Below are 25,493 nucleotides of genomic sequence, written 5' to 3'. Positions count from 1 at the left end.
TAAAGAGTGAATTACGTATGTATCCAGTTCTTCTCCCAGGGAGCCTCTGGGCTTTCCTAGGAAGAGGGCAAGTTCCACAGAGACTTAATTTGTAGGGGAAAAGGTCCTTCCGTGGCTCTGCTGAGCAGCCAGGGCTGAAGTGCGGGGGAGAGGAGGACAGGGAAAGCTTTTGTATAAATCACTATGGAATTGATTATTTGTCCTTTAGTTTTTGGCCATCCTCCATATCCGAGACTGTTGAGTCCCACATAACGGCAGTCAGCCTGTGTGAACCAATTCACCATTGGCTACGTGGCTCTTCCAGCCACCGGTCCTCTGGTCAGACTGTGAAATCTGAGCCTGCAGGGTTGGTTTGCAGTGACTGGAAAGAGGGAGATTCACCGATACACTTCGGAACAGGATATTAAATGTCTCCTTGACATGCACAGCCAGATCCTCCATAGAGGGGCCAAAGTGCAGCACCGAGCACTTTGACAATTGAGGGTGAAGTCCTACTGAGCCTGCCTTCAAGTGAATCCAAAGTGAAGGTGTTTCCCTCCCAGTGAGTGAGTCTTGGGTGGTCTCCATGAAGGGCATGGGGGTCTCTTCTTGATCTAGCCAGTCCCTGCCTTAAAAATAGAGTGGTCGAAGAAATTAAATGGAAGGACTTTCCCCTGCCTCTGCATTGCTCTTGCTTTCGGGAAGGGGGATTGTTCCCAGGCTTGGTTTGTGGTCACAGGTTGGACTCAGTAGGGTGATAAATCCTGTCCAGCACCGCTGTGGAATGTTACACAGAGAAGCTCATGGTAAAGTCCATGAGCAGGACAAGGAATGCAAAGGGACCAGATCCTGCTTTTAGGAGAGCATTGCTACCCTCCTGCCAAGTTACTCTGCCTGCTAGCAGGATTAAAGCCTATGAGGGCAGTGTGAAGCTAACATGAGTCTTTGGCTTGAACCTATGTTTGCAGACCTGCCTGTTCCAGTACTTCCAATCCCAAAAGTTCAAAAAGCCGAAGTCAGGCTCCCTCAAAATTACATTAGCTTCAAATCATGAGATTTTAAAAAAATGTTGGGGTCTTTTAACTTGATTTCTGAGCCATCAGGGTCCATTTGATTCATGTTTCAGGCTTTTCTCCACAACAATAAGGGCTAGAAATTTACTTCTTTGTAATGAAAACTGAGATTCTCATGTGACTCCAGGAGCTGGGGCTTTAACAAAAACACCAAATATCATGAGATTCATAATAAAATCTTGAGTTGGCAGTATCTGCCCTGTCCCTTTTTCACTCTGCATCTCTAGTGTGGAGATTGCGACACCTGGCACGTAACCTGACTCACACGGAACCCTTCTTTGTGCTTGTGCTGGAGCACTGTCGCTTCACACAGCCCTTCAGGGCATTGAGCAAAGGCCCAAATGAAGGGGGGACTTTTAGAGTGATCCCAGCCATCCTGAAAGCTGAAGGTCAGCTCTGTTTTTGGGACCTCAGACCTGCATTTCAGTTCTCCTCTCTGTAGGACAGGAAACATGGAGAGAGATTAAAGATCAGCTGAGTCAGTGAAGCATTCCAACCAGTCTGTAAATTGCTAGTAAGAGTCTAATAATTATAATAATAATTAATAATAAAGGTAGAGCTTTTTGAAAGCATACATGGGGGAAAGCATTCAGCCCCCACTGAATTTCAATGGGTTGGGCACCTTAACTGCCCTTTATGTGTCTGAAATTTTTCCCAAATGTCTTAACGCCCAAAGACCCCAGTCAGGATTAGCACCCCATTCTGCTTGGTGGTGTGCAAACACGGTAAAGAGATGATCCCTGCTCCACAAACCTTATACTCGAAAGGACCCAAGAACAAAGTTGTGTATTTTTCATCAACATATTTTATTCTTAGGGTGGGGGGAGGCTTCCGGGGATTTCGGAAAAGGGCTTCCAAATAAATGATTTACCAGGGCAATAAAGGATCAAGGTATGTTGGGATGGCATCTAATCTAAACACCTTCCATCTATGAGGGGGTATCCTCCACCCACTGACCAATTATAGCTTTCCCTTAGCAGCTTATTGTTCTGCATGCCATTTATGGCCAGGGTCCCTCTCCTGCTGAACGTCAGTGATTAGACACTAACTAACACAGTTTGTGCAGTATCCAGTCAGAACAGGCTGGCTTTTCTTTTGGGTAGCAGAAGTTCTTGGTTAGTTTCAAGTCATGAATCGGGAGTCCCATGTAAACTGCCCTTCTTGCAGTTTTCTCTTTTCTAGAGATGTCTGAACCCAAATCCCTGATCCAGACACTCCTGAACTTTGGGTCCGGATCCAGGTTGAGAAACCCCCATTGATTGTTTCTCATCAGAGCCCAGACCCAAGGGGTCTGACTTCCCCTGAGTGGTTGTTATACCCATGGCACTGCCGAGGGTCTGTCGGTGGCTAGAAGCACCGAGCGGACTGCAGCTCACTGAGGCAGATGTGGCTGTGCCACAAACTCTGGGCCTCCTACTAAAACACTGAGCCGAGAAACTGCTCTGCTCTTGGCTAGAACACAAAAGTGTCAGAAACAAAAGCTGTATCCTGTAGAACTGAAAACCCCGAACCAGCAGCGGTTGTGACCTTTAAGAGCCTGCAACAATACTGCAAACCAAGTGCTCTCCCTCTGTCTGCAGAGCAGATCTTAGAGCCACGCTGCTTGCTGGGTTGAAACGCACCCTTGAGTTGCTTTTAGGTTGCCGTTGTGATATTTGGGTTGAAGGGATAGATTGTGAGCTAAGGTGAGGTCGGACCACTGTACAGCTGCTGCTTTGGGTTTGTCTTTGAAGGAAGTGTTAGAAAAGTCGATGTCTAAAGCTGTGCTCATTGCATCAACACGGCTCCTTGGGAGGGTTTCCCTCCCATGGAGTCAGGGCTGCTACTCCCATCAGCAGCAGGTTCCTCCTCTCTTCTCAGGAGCTGGCAGTTCATGCTGGAATTCAAGAGTAGAGGCTGCACCCAGAGTCCATTCCACGACGGGCACCAACATCCAGTTCCTGTTTTACTCCTCATAAATTAAGACAATAGGAGGTGAAGCGTCACTTTTCTCATACCCGTGGGGCTGTTGTTTTAGCTGAGAGACTGACTTTCCCAGACTAAGGGAACCTCCCACTAGGGCCCAGGACCGTCCTGGCAGAGAAGACTGTGCCGTCTGGGAGCTCCAGCTGTCCACAGAGTGATGCTAATGGATGCTACAGAGGCAGATTGTAGGTGTAAAATGGCAACCAAGCAGGTGCAAATAAACCTTAGTCTCAAAACAGGATCCACCTGTACAAAGAGGTTGAGAATATTCTGCTCATTTATTTTGGTCCATGAGTTTTATTTCACCACCAGACCTCAGCTCTGCTTCCTCTTCCCAAAGAGGCGGGATGGGTGGGAGTTATGGCTGCAGGCGGCTGTATTCTCCCAAATACACTGCTGGGCAATAACTCATAGATAGACTTCATCGATAGACTTCCCAAAACCCTCCTGGTTAACTATTGATATGTGCAGCTCTGCTCTACCCAGTCCCTGCTACGCAGGGGCCTTCTGTCAATCTAGCACCTTTCACTGCAGAAAATTCACTTTAAACCACCTCAGGAAACAATTTTTTCACAAAATAGAGCAGCAGACATGGGTTCTGCAGCCTCCCCGTCAGAACATAGCCCCCCACCACCTCTCTGGTAAAGTTTAACATCACTTGTTTCTCTCCTTGTCTATGCTGCTGGAGGCCAGCCAGAGTCAACAAAACTGGGCTCCAAAGCCAAAGACCGGGAACCCAGTGGAAACTAGACTTTGGAGAAAGACGCCCTGTGTTTCTTCTGCAAATGCCTCCCTCTGCCACCCTGGCCTCAGCGGGGCACATGTGGACAGAGCACTGTCAGTGCCAGGAAACTTTGCGCATGGGTCTGAATTCTGTTTTTGTTCTAAGCAAATTTAGTGCAGTGGAACGGGGATAGGAGAGGAAGGGTGGCCATTGGCTGGGGGCTAGCTTGGGACTCGGGAGACCTGGGTTTAGTTCCCTGCTCTGTCACAGACTTCCTGTCTGACCTTGGGCAAGACACTTAGCCTCTCGGTGCCTCTGTTCCCTGCCTGTACAATGGGACACCAGCACTTCTCTGCCTGCCAGGGCTGTTGTCAGGATAGCTATGTCAGAGATCATGAGGTGCTCAGAAACTACGGTGGTGGGGCCATAGAATTACATTAGAGAGCTAGAAGAAATGGATTGATGGACCTGGAGTGTGACGGCTGTTGTTTATGCAGCGCTGGAGTACAGCACCTTTGGCAGCCCTGCTGGCTTCGCTCACCAGTGGACATCATCCCAGTCCTGCCCTGCAGGGGCCAACTCTAGGAGCATGACGGTCTCTGTGCCCTTCATGGAGTGTGCCGAAAAGAGTGTTTCTGTGATGTGGATCCTTGTCTGCTCAGAAATGGAGCGAGCCAAGCAGCTAGCTTCACATGGGCCACCCCATAGCCACGGGATGGTCATAATATGCAGGTGCTCTCAGGCTTGGCTGGATTCATGCCGGCAAGCTTGAAGTGAAAGGGTCTGGTTCTCAGTTATTACATGTGCTTGGGACTGGGATGAGAGGGAAGGTGGTTCTCATCTACTTTTGCATTCCCAGAGTTTGGTGCCATACAAGGGCCTCCTTGGTCCCTGGTGTAAATTAGAGCTGCCTCAAAGCTGCTCTAACCTATGCTCTGCTCTTGACATGCTCCCCATCCACCACTATGCATGGGCCTGGGAGCAGAACCACTGAGAATCCTTTCATCAGCTCTAGACCACCCAGGGACGGGGCAGGAGGCTATTTCTGCCTCTTTTGCGGGCCCTTTACACTGGTAGCTCGGTGAGCTACGGCCAGCTGAAGGGGAACACGCGCTATTTGGCTTTGAGATGAGGCTTCCATCAAGCGTGCGAGGCAGATGGCTTGTCATAGTCAGAGACCGTCCTATCCCTGCAGTAGCTGTGTTTCCCGGATCTGTCCAAGTGCGACTAGAATCCTACTCATCTTACAGAGTGCACAGCTGCTGAGCCCAGCCGCATTCCTCTCATAGCTGAATAGGGGCAGCTGTAGTGTGAGTTCATGGGCCCAATTGCATCCACAACCAAGGGTTCATAACCAGGCAAATGTACCCTTCTCCTGGCCCAGACTGAAGGGGAGGCTGCGGGGGGGGGGGTGATGTTGGAGAGAGGGACCTCCCCGCACTCACCCTGCAGTGGCATCTCCTGTTCCATGGAGCTGAACCCAGCTCTGCACTCCTGGCGCACTGGGTTGCAGCGCCACTCAGGTATGGGCCGGCCATCTGGAGTGGGGAGTCAGGCTCAGGAGCCACCACTCTGGGGTGAGTTCAGGGTGGCCTCTGTCTCCAACGTCCCCACCCTCACTCCCTGGGGCCTCCCCTCTGCAGCGGTCTGGGATTAGAGTTGCATAGCTGGGGAAGAGGGCACTGCAGCAGGTGGTTGGTGCCCCCTCCCCAGTTAAGTATAGCGCACCCATTGAATTAGGAGGCTACATCCGCCCCTGTGACTGAGCTCTCTGGCAGCCTTTGTAGCGAAGGTGGAAACCCACTGCAGAGGTTTCTGGTGGTGTTAACTCTCTCCTGGCCAACCCCTGGATAGGCTGCATCCAGTCACTAGGGCAAGTTGAGGATCTTGATCAGAGGTGGGCAAACTTTTTGGCCTGAGGGCTACATCGGGGTGCAAAACTGTATCGAGGGCTGGGTAGGGAAGGCTGTGCCACCCAAACAGCCTGGCCCCTGCTCCCTATTTGCCCCCTCCCACTTCCCATCACCTGACTGTCCCGCTCAGAACCCCCAATGCATCCACCCCCCCCGTTCCTTGTCCCCTGACTGCCCCATCCTGGAATCCCCCCGCCCCAAACCGCCCCCCCTGGAATCCCACCCCCTATCCAACCACCCCTGCTCCCTGTCCCCTGACTGCCCTGACCTATTCACATCCCCGCCCCCTGACAGGCCCCCCAGGACTCCCACGATCTATCCAACCCCCCCGTTCCCTGACCCCTGACCACCTCAGAACCTCTGCCCCATCCAACCATGCCCTGCTCCCTGTCCCCTGACTGCCCCCCGGGACCGCCCGCCCCTAACTGCTCCCTGTCCCCTAACTGCGCCCCGGGACCCCCTACCCAACCCTGTCACCACCGCATGCAGTTCCGCCGCTGCCCCCTTACCATGCCGCTCCGAGCGTCAGGATCTTGCAGCCCTGCTGCCCATGCGGCAGTGTGGCTGCATGGGAGGGTCAACAGTGGGGGAGGGGCTGGGGGTAGCTTCCCAGGCCAGGAGCTCAGGGGCCGGGCAGGACAGTCCCATGGGCCGTATTTGCCCACCTCTGATCTTGATGCTGTTGGATGCTGGCTTTGTGATACCAATGACGTAGGGCTAGGAATCAGGAAGCCTTCGGATTGGCTAGAGGTTGGCTCCGTTTCTTTCAGATTTAGGTTGGGCCAGTAACGTTGAAAAGTCCCATCACAGAGAGTCAATTGTTATCCCCTTCCAACCCCTTCCTGTACATAAGAGCTACAAGGAGATTGCTTAGGGCTGCAGCTTGACCTTTCCTTGGGCTGTGCAGCGCTCTGCCTCCAGTATAGACAGGAGGCTTCCAGGGGAAATCTGATGGAGAACACATGGAGGGGTACATGTGCAGAGGGATATGAATGGGGTGGGGGGAAGGGACATTCCACTAAATCATATAGGGAATTGCCCAATCCATTTTCCTTCCTCCTATGCTAACAAATACCCCCATCTCCCAAGGTCAATGGGTTGGAACGGTCCTGAGGGAATCACTGACAATCCTTGTGAATGTTTGGATTCAGGCATGTGCATCAGAGCACAGGCTGGAAATCACAAACTGCAAGGGTGTTTTCACACCTGGCCAGATTCTGCTCTCACTAAAACCTGGTGTAAGTCCTTTGACTTCAGTGGGGCTCCTCTAGATTTACACCAGTGCTGCTGAAATCTGAATATGCCCCAGCGAGAGAGACAATCACCATATCACGGAATTAGTGACTCTTTCATGAACAATGGTATGAGCTGACAACAACAATACCATGTAGCTCTTCTATAGCACTTCTTACAGCTATGAAATTGTTTTACAAAAGAGGTCAGGATCATTATCCCCATTTTACAAATGGGAAAACTGAGGCACAGGGAGGGGAAGTGATTTGCCCTCAGCAGGCCAGTGGCGGAGCTTGGATTTAGACCCAGGTCTCTTCTAAGTCTTAGTCCAGTGCACTAGCCATTGGGCTCCACAGTATTTGCATTGATTTAGCATTAGAACCATCTACTCAGATCTGAAGTGTTTATTAGCTGAATTCAGCATCTGAGGAAACTGCTTGCGCTCTGCTCTGCTCCCACCTGTAGGAGCTCAAAGGAAGAGGAAACCATGCAAGAAAGAGAGCGGAAGTGAACCAAAGCCACATGAGAAGCTTTTTCGGTCACACATAAGTCTGGCCTCTGCTGAATACATATCTCTTCTGATTCTCTGCAGCTTTTGATGTCAGTAACTGCATTGCTCTTTGTTCATTATGGCCCCAATTCAGCAAAGCACTTAAGAACACACTTAAGTTTAAGCTCATGAGAAGTTCTGTTGAAGGCAGTGGTACAACAGCGCTCACATGCGTAAGTGCTTTGCTACTTCAGCGCCTACATGCTTAGAGAAGTTACCAACATTGCTAAGCTGGAAGTTAGAGTTAGGCAGGAAAGCACCAGTCACTATACAAGCAGAGGACTGGTATGAGCCAGGCATTTAGGCTGTGAATGTGAAATGAAGATGAACAAGGAGACTGAGTTATCAGTGATGGTAAGGGTATTTAATGTCTCTCAGCCTTGAAAGATTCCAGAGCACTTCGGAAAAGACTGGCCTGCTTCTGCTCTCATTGTGGTCAACAGGAACTTCCCACATTACTGAATGCAGCCATGTCCAGGATGGAACATGGCAGCTATTTAACCATGCACACCAATGCTACACAACTCTTTTAGCATGAGACCTGAAGAATGAAACTGTGTGTCCCACTGAAACCACAGAGGAAATGTAGAGAAAATGTAATTAGCCGGTGGGAAGTGGGCCGGGACCTGCAGGTAGCACCCCTGTTCTGCAGAAAGGAGCCATGGGAAAAGTGGGGACGAGTGCTCAGGTACTGGTATTTCACACCACACCCAGAAGATGGCAAGTGAAGGAGCACTGTCAGGTTCCCTTTCAGCCCAGGACAGGATGTGGCACATCAGAGTTGCAGTGCTGCAGTGTTGTCATATCTGATGCTGCAGGATTTGGCTGTAAATGAGTGTCTGTTGCAGAGACCAACCCCGGGGAGACTGATTAAAAGGAAATCCTTGTGGACTCTGAGGGGTATCTATGCAACGGGCAGTCCCAGAGCTGTAAAGCTGTTTACTGCAGGAGTGAGGGGACACAGGAGAGTGAAGCTAAGCCTTGATAGAGCAAGCACAGTACTTCAGGAGGGTCCAGTTACAAACTGGCTTGAATCACAAGTGAAATGACTCCTAAGTAAGCTGTTTGGGAAATAGCTTGGACAGTCCAGGCTTGGAGGGTTATGCAGACAGATCTCTCAGTCCTTCAGGGAGACAAGAGACAGGGCCACCCAGCACTACCAGCCTGAGAACAAGCTTTTATGAACACTTGCTATGAAAACAGAAAGAGATTTGAATGATAACTTGAGGCTGCTTCCTGTTTACAAGGTGAGAACTAGATGATCTCCCAGGAGGGATCAGAGTAGCAGCCGTGTTAGTCTGTATTCACAAAAAGAAAAGGAGTACTTGTGGCACCTTAGAAACTAACAAATTTATTTGAGCATAAGCTTTCGTGAGCTACAGCTCACTTCATTGGATGCATCCAAGTACTCCTTTTCAAGCCACAAGTACTCCTTTTCTTTCTTCCCAGGAGGGAGGCAGAGGTGTTTACAGCCCGGGCACCCACTCCATGGGTTCTGAGGACATGTGATCCTTCCTCTTGCTCCTGCACTCTGATTGGCTCCTGTCATGCTCTCTGATCTGATTAACTGTGTCCTCGAACTCCTGCTCCATATGCCTACCCCAAACATGGAGACCTCAGTTTTTGACCTTCCACCCATTTTGTCACCATAGAATAGATTATGCAAAGCAATACCCATCAGCCAGTTAGATGTATATTTGAGAAATAGAGGCCCAATTATGTGTCACATCCTGTAGGTGCATCCCTCTATTCTGACTGGCTCTGATCTGCATAAGAACTGTACAGTCTTTTTTCATAACCATGCAAATGATTTTGCAAATCCCTGCACTCTGATTAGTTCCTGCCCTCAGCATTCCCCATTCATATGCACAAAAATTCTGTCTCGGTGCAATATGGGATAGGCTCTAGCCTGCACAGAGAACGTCTGGCATCTGTGCATTGAACAATATTAATCACAGCACAGATGTAGCCAAGTGTAAGATGGTACATCATCCCTTCTTCCCCCCAGTGAAGGTTGATTCAGTGTTTCATTAGAAAATTAACATAGTGGTCTGGGCAAATGATACTCTGGCAACAACAACTGCTGTGGGATGAAGAGATAGACAGCACGCTTAAACAAGCTAAAAAACCATGCAGTCCTGTGACTTTTGAAATCCCCTGCGGCATTTGAGCTGTTTCCTAACAATTCTTAATCTCCTTCATTTTGAGCCTAGATTCATGAAGGTTTCTTGTCACCCTCACCCAGGCTGCTCTCTTGCCTTGAATCCTTTTAATTGTTCGTAGCGCTATTGAAGGGCCAAATCCTGCCACCCTTACTCCAGATGAGCAGCACCTTACTGCATGATGTAATGGGATTCCTTGCATACTTATGTACCGCTCAGCCTATGGGTGGCAGAATTGTCACCTCTAATTGTATTCTAGTAACTGTACTGATTGGAATCGGGGCCCCATTATGGTAGTGCTAGAGCGTATTCCTGACCCAACTAGACAAGACAGGCACAGGAAGTATTATTGTCCCCATTTTACTGGGACTAATCTTAGATGGGGAACTGGAGCACCTAGAGAAAGTGGATCACATCCTCACCTGGTTAAAATCCATGTAGCTCAATTGAAGTCACCCAGCATCTGGCCCTAAATGATTAGCCCAAGGTTATGCAGGAAGCTTGTGGCAAAGCTCAGAACTGAACTTAGATCCCTTCAGGCTCAGTGTAGTCAATGCCTTAACCACAAGGCTATCGATCCTCTCTGAGAAGGCTGCCCTGCGTGAACAGCTGCATCTAAGGGACATTAAGCTCCCCATATGTTACCTTAGATGTGGGTGTTTCCCTGCACTGCCCATACAGGAAAGCTAGTCTTCCTGGAGCACTGTTCTGGTTGTGGCCCAGGAACTGGTTGTGATGCACAGAGGAGGACTGATGAGTGAGCACTGCTAAGAGGGAGTGCCGGCAAAGGTTTGGAAGCTCTAGCAACCTGTAGATTTGAGTGGGGTGGGAACTGAATTTTCTGTTTCATGGGAAATTCCATAATTTCCAATTTCTTTCTATTCCGAAACGGAACGGAAGCCAAACCTTTGAAATTTCCCACAAACGGAGATTCTGTGAAAGGGGAAAAAAGGGGGGGGCTGGGTTGATTAAATTAAATCAAAACATTTTGCTCTGATTTTGACCCATTTAAACGACACACAACTTTTTAATATGAAAAAAAGTGAATTTTTGTTTGACTAGTGTTTTGAAATGAAAAATCATAACATTCTGTTCCAAAAATGTTGAATTGGGATGTTTTGACATTATCAAAATGCTTTACTTGTGGCACCTTAGAGACTGACAAATTTATTAGAGCATAAGCTTTCATGAGCTACAGCTCACTTCATCGGATGCTCATGAAGTGAGCTGTAGCTCACGAAAGCTTATGCTCTAATAAATTTGTTAGTCTCTAAGGTGCCACAAGTACTGCTTTTCTTTTTGCGAATACAGACTAACACGGCTGCTACTCTGAAACCTGTCAAAATGCTTTGTTTCATATGTTTAAAACTAAATGCCAAAATCATCATTTTAAAAACATTTTGATTTTGACAAGTGTCATTTTCCATTTAAATTTTTTTTTTATGAAAAATTTCCAACCAGCTCTGCTGTAGATGTGATTAACAAAGAGCTGGTGTCTCCCAATCATCCTGGAGCCTCTGCAGACTCTGGCCAAGGCTTATTCTCCTACATGTAATCCTTGGCTGAGTTAAATCTCTCTGCCTGACCGCTCTGTTCCCCTCACAGCAGGGAATAAGGAGCAGGGGAGGAAGCTGCTCAGGTTTTTGTGGCTGTGTGCAGCTACAGGAGTTTAGCACAGGAAGTCAGAGCTCTCCAGATGAGATGACCGGAGTGTAAAGGAAGTTGGAAGATGGGGGGATGGTGCAGAAGTGGCTTGGTCTGGGGGAGGGATAGAGGGAGAAATACCAGAGGCGTAAAGTAGGTATCAGCACAGGGAAATGCTCCTTTGGCAGAGCCCAAGTTACGCAAAGCGCAGAGATTTTTGACATGTGACACTGAACATGGTCTCTGCATGCTCCTATGCAAACTAGATGGTTGTGCCCAGAACTTAGTGATCTAAGCCAGGCCTGCCTCTTCTGTTTTCACAGTGGGGGGAGGAGGAAGCCCTTGGGGAGTAGGTTTGGTTATCATTGTGCCTGGTTTTTGGTTGCTGAGCAGCTGGGTAGGATAGCAGAAGGGAAAGAGTCACGAATAAGCCTGCGCTCTACTTTAGGAGTACATGTAGTGGCCCTTCCTAAATGAGCTGCTACTTATTGTTCTCCCGATTTCCTTACAGGGCTGCTGAGCAGTCTGCAGCAGGGGCCAGAGGAGCAGGGAGCGTATGTAGCTTTAAATGGATGGTTCTCTGCCAAAGGCTAGGGTTTAAGGTTCTCTTCAAAGCCCCCTCCCATTAATGTCTCATGGGAATTGGGTTTCCAGATCCCTTAGCTGGCTTTGAAGGTCTTAGTGTCCTATCCTTCCATCTCCCTGTTCGCTTCTCCTCTGATTCATATGGGGTGGATTATGCGAAGTGCTCAGCAAGTCCTGGAGGCACTGAGTGTCCTCCAGCCGCTCAGGCCCTTGCAGAATTGGTCCCCAAGTTGCTTAACCTTTCTCCTCCTATTACAAAGCTCTGCCCACTCACACTGCAAACTATGATCAGAACATCTAAAGGGCACAAAGGATGGAGATGATGGTGGATTTAACAACCCTCTTGTATGTTCCTTGGCTCTGTTTTAAGGGCCCTGACAGCAGAGCTCCGGGAGCAGGGGGGACTGGATCTCCTTTAACTTGAGTTGCTGGGAGGAGGGTTCTCTTCAATAGGTGGGTAGCTGATGATGCTGGTTTGTTTGCCTGCTATTGTACTGCAGCTGCCCTAGCACTTCCCCATGCCCTGTTGTTTGTTTTTAGGTCCAAGCTCTCCAAAAGGACAAAACCACCCAAGGACCTGGGTGGATTAAGGAATAGGTCAGCTTGAGATTGAGCTGTGATTAACAAAGAGCTGGTGTCTCCCAATCATCCTGGAGCCTCTGCAGACTCTGGCCAAGGCTTATTCTCCTACATGTAATCCTTGGCTGAGTTGAGAGTGACTATTTTAAGGAGGAGGAGAGTGCAGAGGCTTACACTCAGTCTGCATTTCTTTGAGACTGAGGTCTTGCGTGGCAGGCTGGTCCAGGCAGAGACATGACCAGTTCCTCAGTTTGGTTCTTGTCCCTGAGCTGGGGCATGCTGGAAAGAGGAGAGGAACTTGGGACTCTCTGTTGGCAGGGTCGCTTCCCCATGTCACACTATGGATGTTTCTCTTGAGGCTACCGCAATAAGCGTCTCTCCTCTGCGGTTGTATTTTATGTGACCACTTTGGAGGCAACCTGGGGAGTTCTGGGCTACACTATCCCATGCACAAATAATGATCACTCATTCCACGGCCTGCAGTTGAGCAAAGCTTCCGTCCACTACCTCCCAGGCTCAGTGAAGTGTGTTGCAGGTATGATAACCTGCCTCTGTGTAACGTCCTTCCCAGCTCGGAGGGGCTGGCTCTTGAGAACATCCCCCTTGGCCATAGAGCCCCATCTGTAAAACACATGCTGCAGAGGGGTGACCATTGATTTTTCTGATGATCGTGACTTTCTAATCCAGGGTGCTTGTGTTGTCCAAGACTGTCCAGCTCACACAGTCCCGTATTGGACTGACAAGTCAGACGCCAACCACAGATCACCCTTGCCAATTGCAAAACTGCTGTTACACATCTTCCACTGAGAAGCATATTTCTCTCTTGCAATTTTGCTTGTGGACAGTTTAAATGTCTGTATAAAGGCCACTGCGGCAGGAGCCTGGTCTCCCAAATCTCTCCCTGGTAAGGTGCTTTGCTCTGTCAGTTGGATAGTAGGAAGAAGCTATTATGAAAGGAATGGTCAGGAAGCAAACTCCCTTCCTCCCGGTACTGGATGGGCTTGAGTTGTCCTGCTGGCTGTTTAAGGTAGCAGGGATGGGTTAGGGCAGAGCAAACTCTTCCCCAGTACATCTCTATGGAGTACTAGTGACTTTTATAGCTTGCCTGGCCCCTCATTAGGGCTAGGAAGAGATGGCACCAGAAGGATTTCTCCCATCCCTGCCCCAACAGCTTTAGTTGTGAGAACCTGCTCCCAAAAAGGGGTTGGAGGAATCTTTGTTTTTTCTCCTTATCTGTCTTTGAGTTTGTTCCTGTGTGAATGAGTGGGGTGGTTCAAAGGCCAGCCTTCCCCCGCTTCCCCATGCCTCAGTGTGTTCTTCACCACGTGGGAGAGAGAGATTTCTTAACCCAATTAGAAGCAAAGGCCAGCCAAAGGATGGAGAAGACAGACTGTGGCCAGTAACCCAGAGAGGCTGCCTGTGTGCAAACCCATTGATATGTCCTGACCTGGACAAAGTGCTCATGCTGCATCGAGCCTTTGCCCGTGGGGTTAGTTTGGGAACAGACGTGCTGTCAGAGGGCGAGGTACATTCAGCTTGCAAATGAACAACGGGTAGCAGTGAAAGCCTGGCCCAAAGGCATGTGTTACCATCCATCTGACTTACCCAGGTTGGCAACCCACTGAGCTCCCTGATCCTGTGCCAATGCGCCATTTGGGCAAAGAGGAGTTCATACAAAAACACAAGAAAGGGAGTAGTCTTAGGTGAAGCAACTATGTAGACTTATTTGTAGATTGCAGCGTGGGTCTCTGTGTTATGGTCGTTTCAGAGTAGCAGCTGTGTTAGTCTGTATCCGCAAAAAGAACAGGAGGACTTGTGGCACCTTAGAGACTAACAAATGTATTTGAGCATGGGCTTATGGTATGCGATTTGTGTCAGAGCCAGAGACTAGAGCCTTTAGGAGAGGGTGGATAGGGAGTGTCTGCCTTCCCATGTCCCAAATTATTCATGTAGCACCAGTACAGTAGTGATTAGACACTTGAAAAAAGATGACAGGGTCCTCTATTCCCAGATAGTCATTCTCCAGGTGTTTCCAGGTACCCTCCCACAATGGGACTCCAGTCCCCAGTGTTCCCTCCAATTTTTCCCAGCATGTGCGGAATGATTTTTGTTATGTGCATCACCTCCATGTTGGTGCACATAACAAAATTAATGTGGCGGGGTGGAGTCGAGGGGTTCGGAGTGTGGGAGGCGGCTCAGAGCTGGGGCGAAGGGTTGGGGTGTGTGTGTGAGGACTGCAGCTGGGGGTGTGGGCTATGGGGTGGGGCTGAGGATGAGGGGTTTGGGGTGCAGGCTGCCCCAGGACTACAGTGGGGAGAGAGGACTTCCTTTGGGCTGGGTGCCTCTCCCCATCGGGGCTGGGCCAGGGCTGGGCTGAGGCCAGGGGAGGGGTGCCTCTCCCACGGCCATGGCCGACCCGGGGTTGGGTTCGGTCCGGGGGAGGGGCCCCTCTCGCCCAGCTGTGGCAGGTCCAAAGCTGGGCTGGGTCTGGTGGGGAGAAGTGCCTCTCCTGGCAGGTCTGGGGCTGGGCTGGGGCCTGCAGAGAGAGTCGCCTCTTTATCTGGGACTGCGGGAGAAGCATCTCTCCCTGCTGCAGCCCTGAGCGGCACTTAATAGGCTGTTGCACAGCCGTGCAGCTTAGAGGGAACTTAGGTCCTGATTAATGATGGGCTCAATTCACCACTGCCCTGCACCTTGTGTCATCATTGGCACCCAGGGAAAGCAGACAGGTATCCTTTTTACACCCACCTTGCAGAGGTGGAAAAGCCAAGATAAATGGGAAAATGGTGGAAAGTTGGGCCCAGTGCATTTATGGCTTTACTAGCCCAAATCCACTGAAGTTCCTTGTCTTGTGTATTTATTTCCCAACAAAAGTGGTTCATGATACTAACTTCTGCTCATTCACCTTGTTTAATAGATTGTCCTGGCTATCCTTGCTACTTGTTGTTTCTTAGCTGGGTTGGTTTAAGGGCTGGGCCTATTCTAGCCCACCAATTCCTCTAGCTTGATTACTCCCAGCAAAAGCCTCCCTACTGCTCCAAACACAAGGGGCTAGACTTGGCACAAGGGTTTCCACACAGGCCAGGGGAGAAGTACTCCTCAGGCTGCAGTAGCCCCAGTTGCTCCTGCACCTGCTGATCTGGGTGGGGCTCCATGTAGCCAAGGGACCAGCAGCCCTGCTCCCTCTAACTCCGCTGTCTGAACATGTGCAGGGAGCCCCTATAGGATTGAACTCCACTGTGCACAGAGGGTGTAAGACTCCTCAGATAATTGCCCCCTCCCTGTGCAACAAAACCCCAGAAGCTCTGTGCCTATGTGGCCCTCATGTTCGTGGAAGAAGAGGTAGGACTGGCCCCTCGGTGAAGTCCCAGTGTTGAACTGGAGACATCAGAGTCCCCTCTGTAGCAGTGGGTTGGGATGTAGGACAAGCTATGACTAGAGGGCAGGGATCGGCATGGGAAATAGGAGTGCAGGGGGTGCTGCACCACCCCCAGGTTTTACGTGAGGCCTCCGGCTCTGCACCCAGGGCTCCACTCCCCAGCTCAGGTCCTGGGGGTCGGCCCCATGCCCTGCTCCCCAGCTGCTGGCTCCACACCCGGGAGCCCTGCTCCCAGCCCTTGCCCAGGACTCCTCGCCCTGGCCCTCTGCTAGGGTCCCAGCCACCAGCCCCACTCCCCAGCTGCTGGCCCTGTGCCTGAGGCCTATGCCCCGGCCCCATTCCCAGCCCCACGCCTGGGGTTCTGCTTCTGGGGTCACGGCTGCTGGCCCCACTCCCCGGCCATTGGGCCCCGCACCCAGCCCCACCCCCTGCTCCCAGGGCTCCACACCCAGATCCCTGCTCCCAGGGCTCCACGGCCGGGCTCTGCTCCTGGCCGCACACGTGGGGTCCCAGCTGCCAGCCCCTGCCAGGGGCTCTGCTCCTGGCTTCATACCCCTCCTCAGCTGTGGCCACAGCCTCAGCCCCCTTATGCATGTCCAGGTCCCCTCTTCCTGGAGATACAGCCCTGCTCCCAGCCTTAACTTGGGCAGGGGGGTGGAGGGTGCAGACAGGGGTAAGGGGGCTGGATTTTAACACCCCCACTGTTAAAAATGTTCCAGCGCCACTGAGGGCAGGATCAGGCAGCAGGAGGAAGAGCTGGCTGGGCTGGGAGGAAGATACGTCGGGGGTTAGAGAAGAACAGTAAGGTCACCTCGTTCATCTCCCAGTGAAATGCACAAATGCAAAGTGCTGTTCAGCACAACTATCATCACTTACAGCAGAGGAGCGGCCAACTAACCTGCTGTATTGGCAGCTAGTTGATGGTCCTGTGGCTAAAGCACAGGGCTGGGCATCAGGAGATCTGGAGGCTGGTCACCATTCTGCTACTGATTTCCTGCATGACTTTGGCCAAATCCCTTAACCATGGTGTGACTTGGGATCCCGCCCCTCACCAGTGAAATGGGGATGATAACGCTTATCTGAATGGCAGGGGAGTTGTGAAGCCCAGTTCATTCACACACGTGCTGGGCTTTGAGATCCTGCCAGTGCTGTGGGATGGATGCTCCCTGTTTTCCAGATCGCCCCTGTGTGACAGCACCCTGAATTTTCGAAATCCCCATAAGCTGAGTCAGCTTCACCTCCTCTCCCTTTTAGAGCAGAGACTTTCCTCTGAATCACTGTGTCACAGCGTTTTTATTTTTAATCGGCTCTTTTGAACTGCCTCCCCGCCGGTTCCACTCCACTGTCTGCACCCTGGGCAGTAATTATCCTTCTGCAATCTCCCCCCCCCCCCCCTTCCCTTGCACTGTTGGGTGCTCATAATTCACAGAGTGACAAAGCCCCTTTGATCAGTGACTAGTGCTCTGAACCATGTGACCCTGAAGGGGGCGGGCCTTCTCTGCTCACATCGCCGGGAGCCCGGAGTGTTTCAACTGCTGGGGTGAGTCTTCTCATGCTCCCTTTGTTCTTTCCAATACTCCCGCTTCCTTCTACCTCGCCGTGTGCTGCACGGGGACTCGCCTTCTCTCCAGGCCTCAGCTCCCGCTCAGGCCCGGGGACCTGCATGCCAGGGTAGGGATGGGGGGAAGGCAGCAACCCTGAGTTACGATGGTGGGCTGCTTTCAATGGTAACGTGCAAGGCTCAGCGGAGCAGGGCGCCTTCAAGCTTCTGTCCCCCTTCTGGAGATGGGCAGGTTTCAGCAGCTCTAGCCCTGCTAAAAGCTTTCAGCCTCCAGGCTGAGTCATTGTAACCAGAGAGAGACAGGGATGGGGGAATTTTGTTTCCATGTTCCGACCAGATTCTGTCCGGGAAAGAAGAAAAGAGCTTTGTGCTTCACAGCTCTCTCTTTGTAAATATTTGGCCAACTTAGCCGGGTGCTTTAGTTTCTTTCACTCTGGTGGTTTCTTGCCCTTGCTTTGGAAGGAGCTTGTTTTGCTCTCCTTGAGACGGGGACTTAACTGTAACTTGCCTTTATCTATCAAACTCTTTTGAAAGAGTGCAGAGCAAGTGGCTGTGTTTTCCTGTAAGCCCTGGGGGTGGGGGTGGGGGAGGGGGGAGTGCAAGTCGGTTTGTGTTCGCTTGAAACTCAAATGACTATTTTCCTTTCCGCCGTGTTCTCAAGTGTCATTTTCAGTCAGTGTTCCTGCTGCTTGCTGTGTTACCCTCTACAAGCCTTTTCCATGATGAAAACTTTCAGGGCTGCAGGGAGATATAATGAGGGGGGTTGGGGGAGGACAAGATGCTTTCTTTGCAACTGACTGGGAGCTCCCGGTTCTTAAATGATCCCTTGGGACAGCTGCTTGCATTGCAGCAGGATCATTGAAGATTGGGGAACGTGTGTTTATATGGCATTATGGGAAAACCGTAGTCCTACTCAGTAAATGCTTTTCTGGGACGTCTCAGACAGACAAGTGCTAGGGCGTGGGGTCCTTCGGCAGGTACAGATCCAACGATGACCCTTACAATGAAAGGGCTTGTTTGCTGGAAATGCTCTCTGTTCTTCCAGGCCTGGTATCCCCAAGCAACTCATTTTTCCACTGAATGCATCCAATGAAGTGGGCTGTAGCTCATGGAAAGCTTATGCTCAAATAAATTTGTTAGTCTCTAAGGTGCCACAAGTCCTCCTTTTCATTGTTGCCTGGCACTTTTAAATCTAAACAGACTGAGCACCAGATTCTTAGGGTGGCTCTGCTCCCTCAGCTACAGTATGCCTTGTGCTGCTTGAAGCCAGCATCCTTGTTGGGAAACCAGCTTTGTTCCAGGAAAGTTTAGACTCTCTTTTTTAAAAGAGACCAGATTCATTCCTTGGGTAGCTCCACTTCAGCCAGCAAAGTCGCATCTGGGATGAATCTGGCCTGATCTATCTAGTGCCATGAGCATCCGCTGAGACAGCCTTTACCCTTTATGAAGGATGCTTTCTTTTCCATAACAGGCAGGGGCTGGGGGCTGAGGGCTGAGCAAGCAGCTGAGTATGTAACTGTACCATTGTTACTGGTGGAGTGAGATTGTTTCCAGGTTTTTCTGTAATGACCATCACCATAGTATGCAGGATGCGTTTATGCTATTAATGCAGAGAACTGAGAATGGAAACCAGTTTCTGAGTTCAGGTCCAGGTGTGTTCTGGTTCAAACCCACTGGCTTAATGTGGACTACTCTTTCATGTAAATTCCCCACCATTGCACTGGCATAGATGCCATGTGGATCAGATAAAGCAGGCCATCTGTAGGGCCGGGGTGTAGGGTATCACTGCTCCAGCATTTTAAAACTGACTATATAACAAAGTTGCTGAAGTAACCTACTATCCCAGGGGGATGGGCTTCTCCTATTAGGAAGCCTTACATATTAAAATCTAGATTCTGGATTGGATTGTGCTGTCAGATGCGTGAGTATAGATCTTGTGATGCAAGGTTTGCGTGTACAAGTCCATACAGGAGCTGCTTTTAGTGGGTATGTGACCATGTGGGTCTTGTGTTTTTAGGGGACCAGATCTGGCTCTTTTAAGCACTTCTGTTCAACCCCTTCCAAAATCTAGCACTGTGCTGCTTTAAATCCCCCCCCCCCAGGTTAAAGTGTAAATTCATGAGTGTAATTGCACAGGGCCAGCTATGACCTAGCCCTGACCCTGCTGTGAAGAGCATCGAATAAAGAGATGTGGGTATATATGTTCCCCATTCTCAGCTTCATGCCTTCTATTGGAGCAATGTGCCCTAGTGCATAGAGACAGGTTTCAGAGTAGCAGCCATGTTAGTCTGTATTCACAAAAAGAAAAGAAGTGCTTGTGGCACCTTAGAGACTAACAAATTTATTTGAGCATAAGCTTCGTGAGCTACAGGTCACTTCATCAGATGTCCCAGAAATGCATCTGGTGAAGAGAGCTGTAGCTCACGAAAACTTATGCTCAAATAAATGTGTTAATCTCTAAGGTGCCACAAGTACTCCTTTTCTTCTAGAGCATAGAGTACTAGACTGGAATTCAGGAGACCTTGGTTTTGTTCCTAGCTCTGCCACTGACCTGCTGTATGACCTTAGGCAAGTCATGTCCCCTCTCTGTGCCTCAGTTTCCTCAACTATAAAAGGGGAATGACGATATGTCTTTTATAAAGTACTTTGAAATCTACTGATGAAAAGTGCTGTACATGTATTATTGTTATGTCATGAGTTCATCTTGCACTCAGAACAGTTTCCCACTCCTACTCTCATTGGAATTGGGGCAGCAATCAGTCCTGCACTGCTTCCCTCACATAGGGGGCATGCCAAAGGCAGGGCCAGGGACCTGTTGGGAGCAGGAGAGGGCATATCCATAGCACAGGGCATTGTGGAGATTCTGCGCTGGCGCACAGCTCGTAGGCTGTGTCTACACTGCATTTAGACGCCTGCGGCTGGCCTGTGCCCACCGACTCAGGCTTGGGCTCTAAGGGCTTGTTTCATTGCTGTGTTGGCTCTGGAACCCTCCCACCTTTCAGGGTCCTAGAGCCTGGACTCTAGTCTGAGCCCAGAAGTCTACACAGCAATGAAACAGCCCAAGCCCCATGATCCTGAGATCCTGAGTCAGCTGGCACAGGCCAGCCACTGCTGTGTAAACAAACCCATAGGCAGCCCATGGGAGGAGAGCAGTCTCATAAACTGCTCTAATTTATGCCTGGGGCTGAGCCGTGAATCTGGGCTGCTCAAACGTGCGGTGAAGTTACCTCTGACCCCTCTCCCGCCGATCTCTGCCTTCTGCGCTGAGTCTCCCAAAGGTTCAGCGCAGGATGAGACCCCATGTTTTCCAGGTATCCTTCCTGCCTAGTTCTCTTCATTGATCCTATCACCACACTGTCCCTTACCTGACCCATTGCTCTGTGCCTAGTCTTGTCTTGCTGAGCTTGTAAACTGTTCAGGGTACAGCTTGTGTCTGACATTGTTTTGTAATGCATCATGCATGTTTACAGCACTATAATAATGATGCTTAACACTATCACAAAGTAACTAATGAAACCCGTGTAACGCTTTTTAGTTAAGGTGAATTTCTCTTTCTATGTTAATACAGCAGAAAGTCTCCTTGTCTGCTGGTGGAATAAAGTTCATCTCCTGGAGAGGACATCAGAGTGCAGTATCCAAGAGCTGTGACATCATAGTGATTAAATATGACTTTTAAAGTCTGACAGTATTCTAACCAATAGGATAGCTGTATACAAATGAACCAAGGTCTAACTGTATCGTGATTGGTTGAGTAATCAATAATGTCTCACTTCTGCACTCAGCAATCAGCTGTTCCTAACTTTTTTGAACTCCTTTGTAAGGGAGGGACTCTAAATGTTTTCTTCTTTCCCCTTGAACAGAACACGAGAGAGATTTTACATTGTAAATTATTTTAATTTTAAATACCATGGTTTTCTTATTAACATAGTGTGGTGCCCTGTATGCAATACCTAACACAGGAATCCCGTCCGTGATCGGGGGGTTGGAGGTTAGGCATGCATTGCAGGTTCCATTCCCCACACAATCCATCCAAGCCTCATTCTGGTTACCACAATGTCCTAGACTACAGTGTTGTCTTGTTGTGTAGTTCAAGCGAACGAGTGAGAGCCAGGACTGGGTTTTATTCCTGACTCTGCCAGTGCCGTTTTGTGGCCTCAGGCAAGTCACTTAACTGCTCTGCACTTCGGTTTATTTATCCCTGAAAGAGGGTTAATACTTTCCTATCAGGAGTGTAGAGAGGCTTAATTAATTCACAAGAGAAAATCTTGCTGAGTTAATGTTGCCAGTGCATTTCAAATGGAGCCCAGATAACAATCCCTCCAAAAATTCTAGCCTGGGTTGAAATGTGGCATGTGAAATTTCAAGGGAATTGGATTCTTTTAGGGAAGTTGAGTAATTGCTAGGAGGGCTTGATAATCAGGTTTGTACCAGGAAGTTGATTTCAACCTTAAGTACGGTTACCACCACTGCATGACGAATATAAAGCACTTTAAGATGCTCAGGTGACAATCCGTTCGAGAAATGCAAAGGACCATTATCACATATCCCCTGCTCAGTGTGTGTGGGTATGGTCTTCTAAGTTGCAGTCTGCTATAATTAGGCTGTAGCTGTTGCTCTCAGAAGCATGTGCCCTGATTTCTACTGGAAAGTCTCAGTTGTGCTCAAGAGAGGGAAATGGAAGTCCATCCTCACCATGCTCTTGAAATGGTTTTCCATGTGCCCTGAGAAGTGTCAGTCTCTTGAGCAGGGTCCTCCTTTCTCAGAATTCCAGGGTTCTCTAGAGCTGCAGGATAGGGATTTGCTTTCCCAGGGGTTTGCTATTGTGAGGATACTTCAGCACCCTACAGAGCAATAATAGCTCTCCCACTGAAATCACTACCTGTAATCCCCATCCTGTTGATAGAAAGAGATGCAGCCTCGTTGTAGCTCTCTCTGGGTCATAGAATTCCATGGCCTCTGTTACCTTAGAACAGTGTTTCAGAGTAGCAGCCGTGTTAGTCTGTAATGACAAATGCATCCGATGAAGTGAGCTGTAGCTCACGAAAGCTTATGCTCTAATAAATTTGTTAGTCTCTAAGGTGCCACAAGTACTCCTTTTCTTTTTTCTTAGAACAGTGGTGTCCAAACTATGGTCAGTGCAGAGTTGGCTGGGCACATGGCCCTGGCTCCTCTTGCTAAAAATATATTCACTCCTTTCCTAATACACATTTTTCACATAATAAGCAATTGCTGTCATTGCCGCTGGGCTGTTGTTTGATTGACAGCAGGAAGGGAGGTGGCCAGGGGATTTCTTGTGATGTGGTTAAACGGTTGCATACTGGGAACTCCTCCTTGGGGCTCACACTCCTTTCTCCTGCTCTGAATTTTTAAACTCTGTTCAGATCATAAATGATGTTGAAATCTTCATCCTCATCTGTGTTGCCCCAAGGTGTGTGTGTGTGTTCTTTTGAGGGCCAAGTACTCAGATCTTAGGAATGGGAGCTAAGGTCCCAGCCAGGACCTTTGGTGTACATGTTGCTTATTGACAATCTCTTGGCTTTCGTGAGGGTCCGGAGAGCACTGCAGGATTGTTCGGCATCAGAGGCTAAACCCCTGAAGGACAGATTTACGTGCCTGCTGGTTGAAGGGGCCTTTGGAGCAGAGAGAAGGAAGAATCAAAGTCTTCCTGAGCTGCTGCTTTAGTGGCAGCATCTCTGTATCTTCACTTTCATGGAGGCTTTTGATTTGTTTTCTGACAAGAGGAGACACTGAATGGAAGACAAAAAAACATGTTCTTCAGTGTTTGGGGAGGACTGTGAGTTAGATGGAGGCGCCATTTGCTGTGGGCTTTTTCCTGGCTCAGCTGGAAAAGGTTAATTATTTTCCATTCCCCCAGTAACGTTCTTTCCCCAGGATGATTGTGGGGAGCAGGAGAACTGCCTCTGTCACTTTCTCAGGGATGGCTGGGCAATAGGGAATGTCTGTAGCTGATTCTCCTGATTCATAGATTAAAAATAGTAACAGGCAGCCCCTATTGGATAGTCCACAAGAGGTGGAAAGTACGAACATTTGAAACCAGACTGGACAATAGACTTGCCCACAGTGTGCGTGAGACCGGGACACTGACAGCTCAATGTGGCACTCAACCCTAATGTGGGTTTCTGTTGAGTTTTGTTGGCATAATTTCTCCCTCTGTTTATCCCCTCCACGTTTCCCCACTGGTCAGTGACACTCACTGTAGGCTTCCTCTCCCGGAGCCCTCCCATTGTTAGCCACTGACCCTGGAGCATCTTCAGATGCTGTCACCATCCTCTGTTTTCTGCCAGCCTTGTCTGAGCCTGGAGACCCTCATCTCAGGGTGCCTCTTGTCCTAACCTCTAGTGCTGGGAACTGTATTGTGATCCTGTTTTCTTAGTGCAGTGTGGGACTTTGCTTTCCCATCACAAACTGTAGGCAGTGGCCAGCCAATCTCACAGTGGCCTTTGATGCTCCTTCAGGACTGAGGGCAGCCGCTAACTGGTGCTGTGTCAGACCTCACCTTAAACAGGGGAGCTACCCCCGCTGTACCTTGGGCAATGGGACTCCATTCAAATGCCTCCTTCCCCCCTGCCAATGGGCCAAGCTGTTTCAAGCTCTGGGCTGTTTCTCTTTTGACCCCTGGGCCCATGCTGGGCTGGGCAGGCTCTGAATCAGGCCAGCAGGGGCTGTGGGAGGGTGGGGCAGGCCGGAGTGGGTGTAATAGGGACAATGCGAGCTAGCGGGGAGGGTGGGGCAGGCCGGGGTGGGTGGAATAGGGGCAATGCCAGCTGGCGGGGAGGGTGGGGCAGGCCGGGGTGGGTGGAATAGGGACAATGCCAGCTAGCGGGAGGGAAAAGTAGAACAAAAGGCAAGGCCTGTATTTTTGTCCCTGGCGGCTGGGGCAGCCAGCTGGCTCCTCCTTAGTGGGAGCCCAGCCCCAGTTGCTGAGCAGAAGAGGCTTCTCCTTGTTCTCTCTTCGCAGAGGAATTACCATATGAATACCGCTCTTTCCCAATCCCAATGAGGCTGGCTCCTCTGGCGCCCAAGGAAATGCAGATCGCAAGGGCGAGGCCCGGCTTTAGGCACTTCTGCGACTGCATCTGCACAACAAGGCCCTGCCGCTTGGCAGGGAGCGGGAGCCCTTCCTCCCAGCAGTTCCATGGGAATGTGGATTTGCGACTTGTGCTCTCTGCAGGGATCCAGTTTGCAGGGCATGTCTCTTGCCAGAAGGACTAGATCAGTCAATCAGTAATCCCAAAGTGAAGGTTTCAGAGGGGTAACCGTGTTAGTCTGTATCACGAGTCCTCGTTTTTTCCCAAAGTAAAAGAATCCCAGTAGAAAGGGGACTGCAGTAAATTCCAGATCCAGTTCTGGGAAGGCTCTGATCCACATCAGAACTTCGTGACCTGTTCCACTCTGGAATGGCCAGACTGAAGCCACCGTAGTCCTGTGGCTTGGGCACTGCCCTGGGAGTCTGGAGTCCTGGGTGCTAATCCAAGCCCTGCCATTGCCCTGCTGTGTGACCTGGGGCAAGTCACAAGAGTTCGGTTTTGCCTCTCACTCTGTGTCTGCCTTGTCTGTTCAGACTGGAAGCTCTCAGGCAGGGACTGTGCATCCGGAGCCTGCTGCACTGAGCCCTGATCACAGCTGGGGAATCTAGATGCTGCTGTAATACAGATACTAATAACTAAAACGCTGGCTATCCACCGGCAGTTGGGATCCAAATCGGCCCGCACCAGCCAGGAGCCAAGGACATGTGTTGGGGAAGGAGTGCTGGGCTCTGCCCATCTGGGAAGAGAATCATAAGGTGCTTTCTTTTCTCTTGGTGAGTTGCAGCTAAGAGGAGAGAAGGGATTTCCCTTTTGAGTCTGAGTCAAACTGGCATGAGAGGGGAGTTAATGAGACGCTCCCAGGAGTGCCTCTCTGCTCAGTTGAACATGAAGATACGGTGACCCTAAAGCAGGCCTGGAAATGTCCAGGAACATATTTTCTAGTCTCGCCTGAGACCGAAGAGGGAAGGTGAGACCTTTTGCATTGTTGCTGGAATCCCAACAGTTGCACCCAGTTATCCCCCACTTAGACCCGTCCTCTGACCAAGAGTCATTTGAAGGTTTGGGGCTCATCAACATCACTCATTAATCAGCCGAAG

At 50.0% G+C, this 25,493-nt stretch overlaps 1 protein-coding gene across 6 annotated transcripts in view; it reads left to right on the top strand.

Annotated features, from left to right (window-relative positions):
* Positions 1-25,493, top strand: part of SEPTIN9 (septin 9) — a 254,811-nt gene that overhangs the window by 166,389 nt on the left and 62,929 nt on the right. Inside the window, exon 1 of one of the 6 annotated variants that reach the window (XM_038371511.2) lies at positions 17,179-17,326. The exons of 4 other annotated variants lie outside the window; for them this stretch is intronic. The gene's annotated coding sequence lies outside the window, so the exon portion shown is untranslated. One more of the 6 variants, XM_038371512.2, reaches the window with a different exon arrangement.

The sequence above is a fragment of the Dermochelys coriacea genome, chromosome 14 (genome assembly GCF_009764565.3).
Source record: "Dermochelys coriacea isolate rDerCor1 chromosome 14, rDerCor1.pri.v4, whole genome shotgun sequence".
In the NCBI taxonomy this organism is placed as follows: Eukaryota; Metazoa; Chordata; order Testudines; family Dermochelyidae; genus Dermochelys; species Dermochelys coriacea.
Note: the sequence above shows the minus strand (reverse complement) of the source record. Positions and strands in the feature narration are given on the sequence as shown.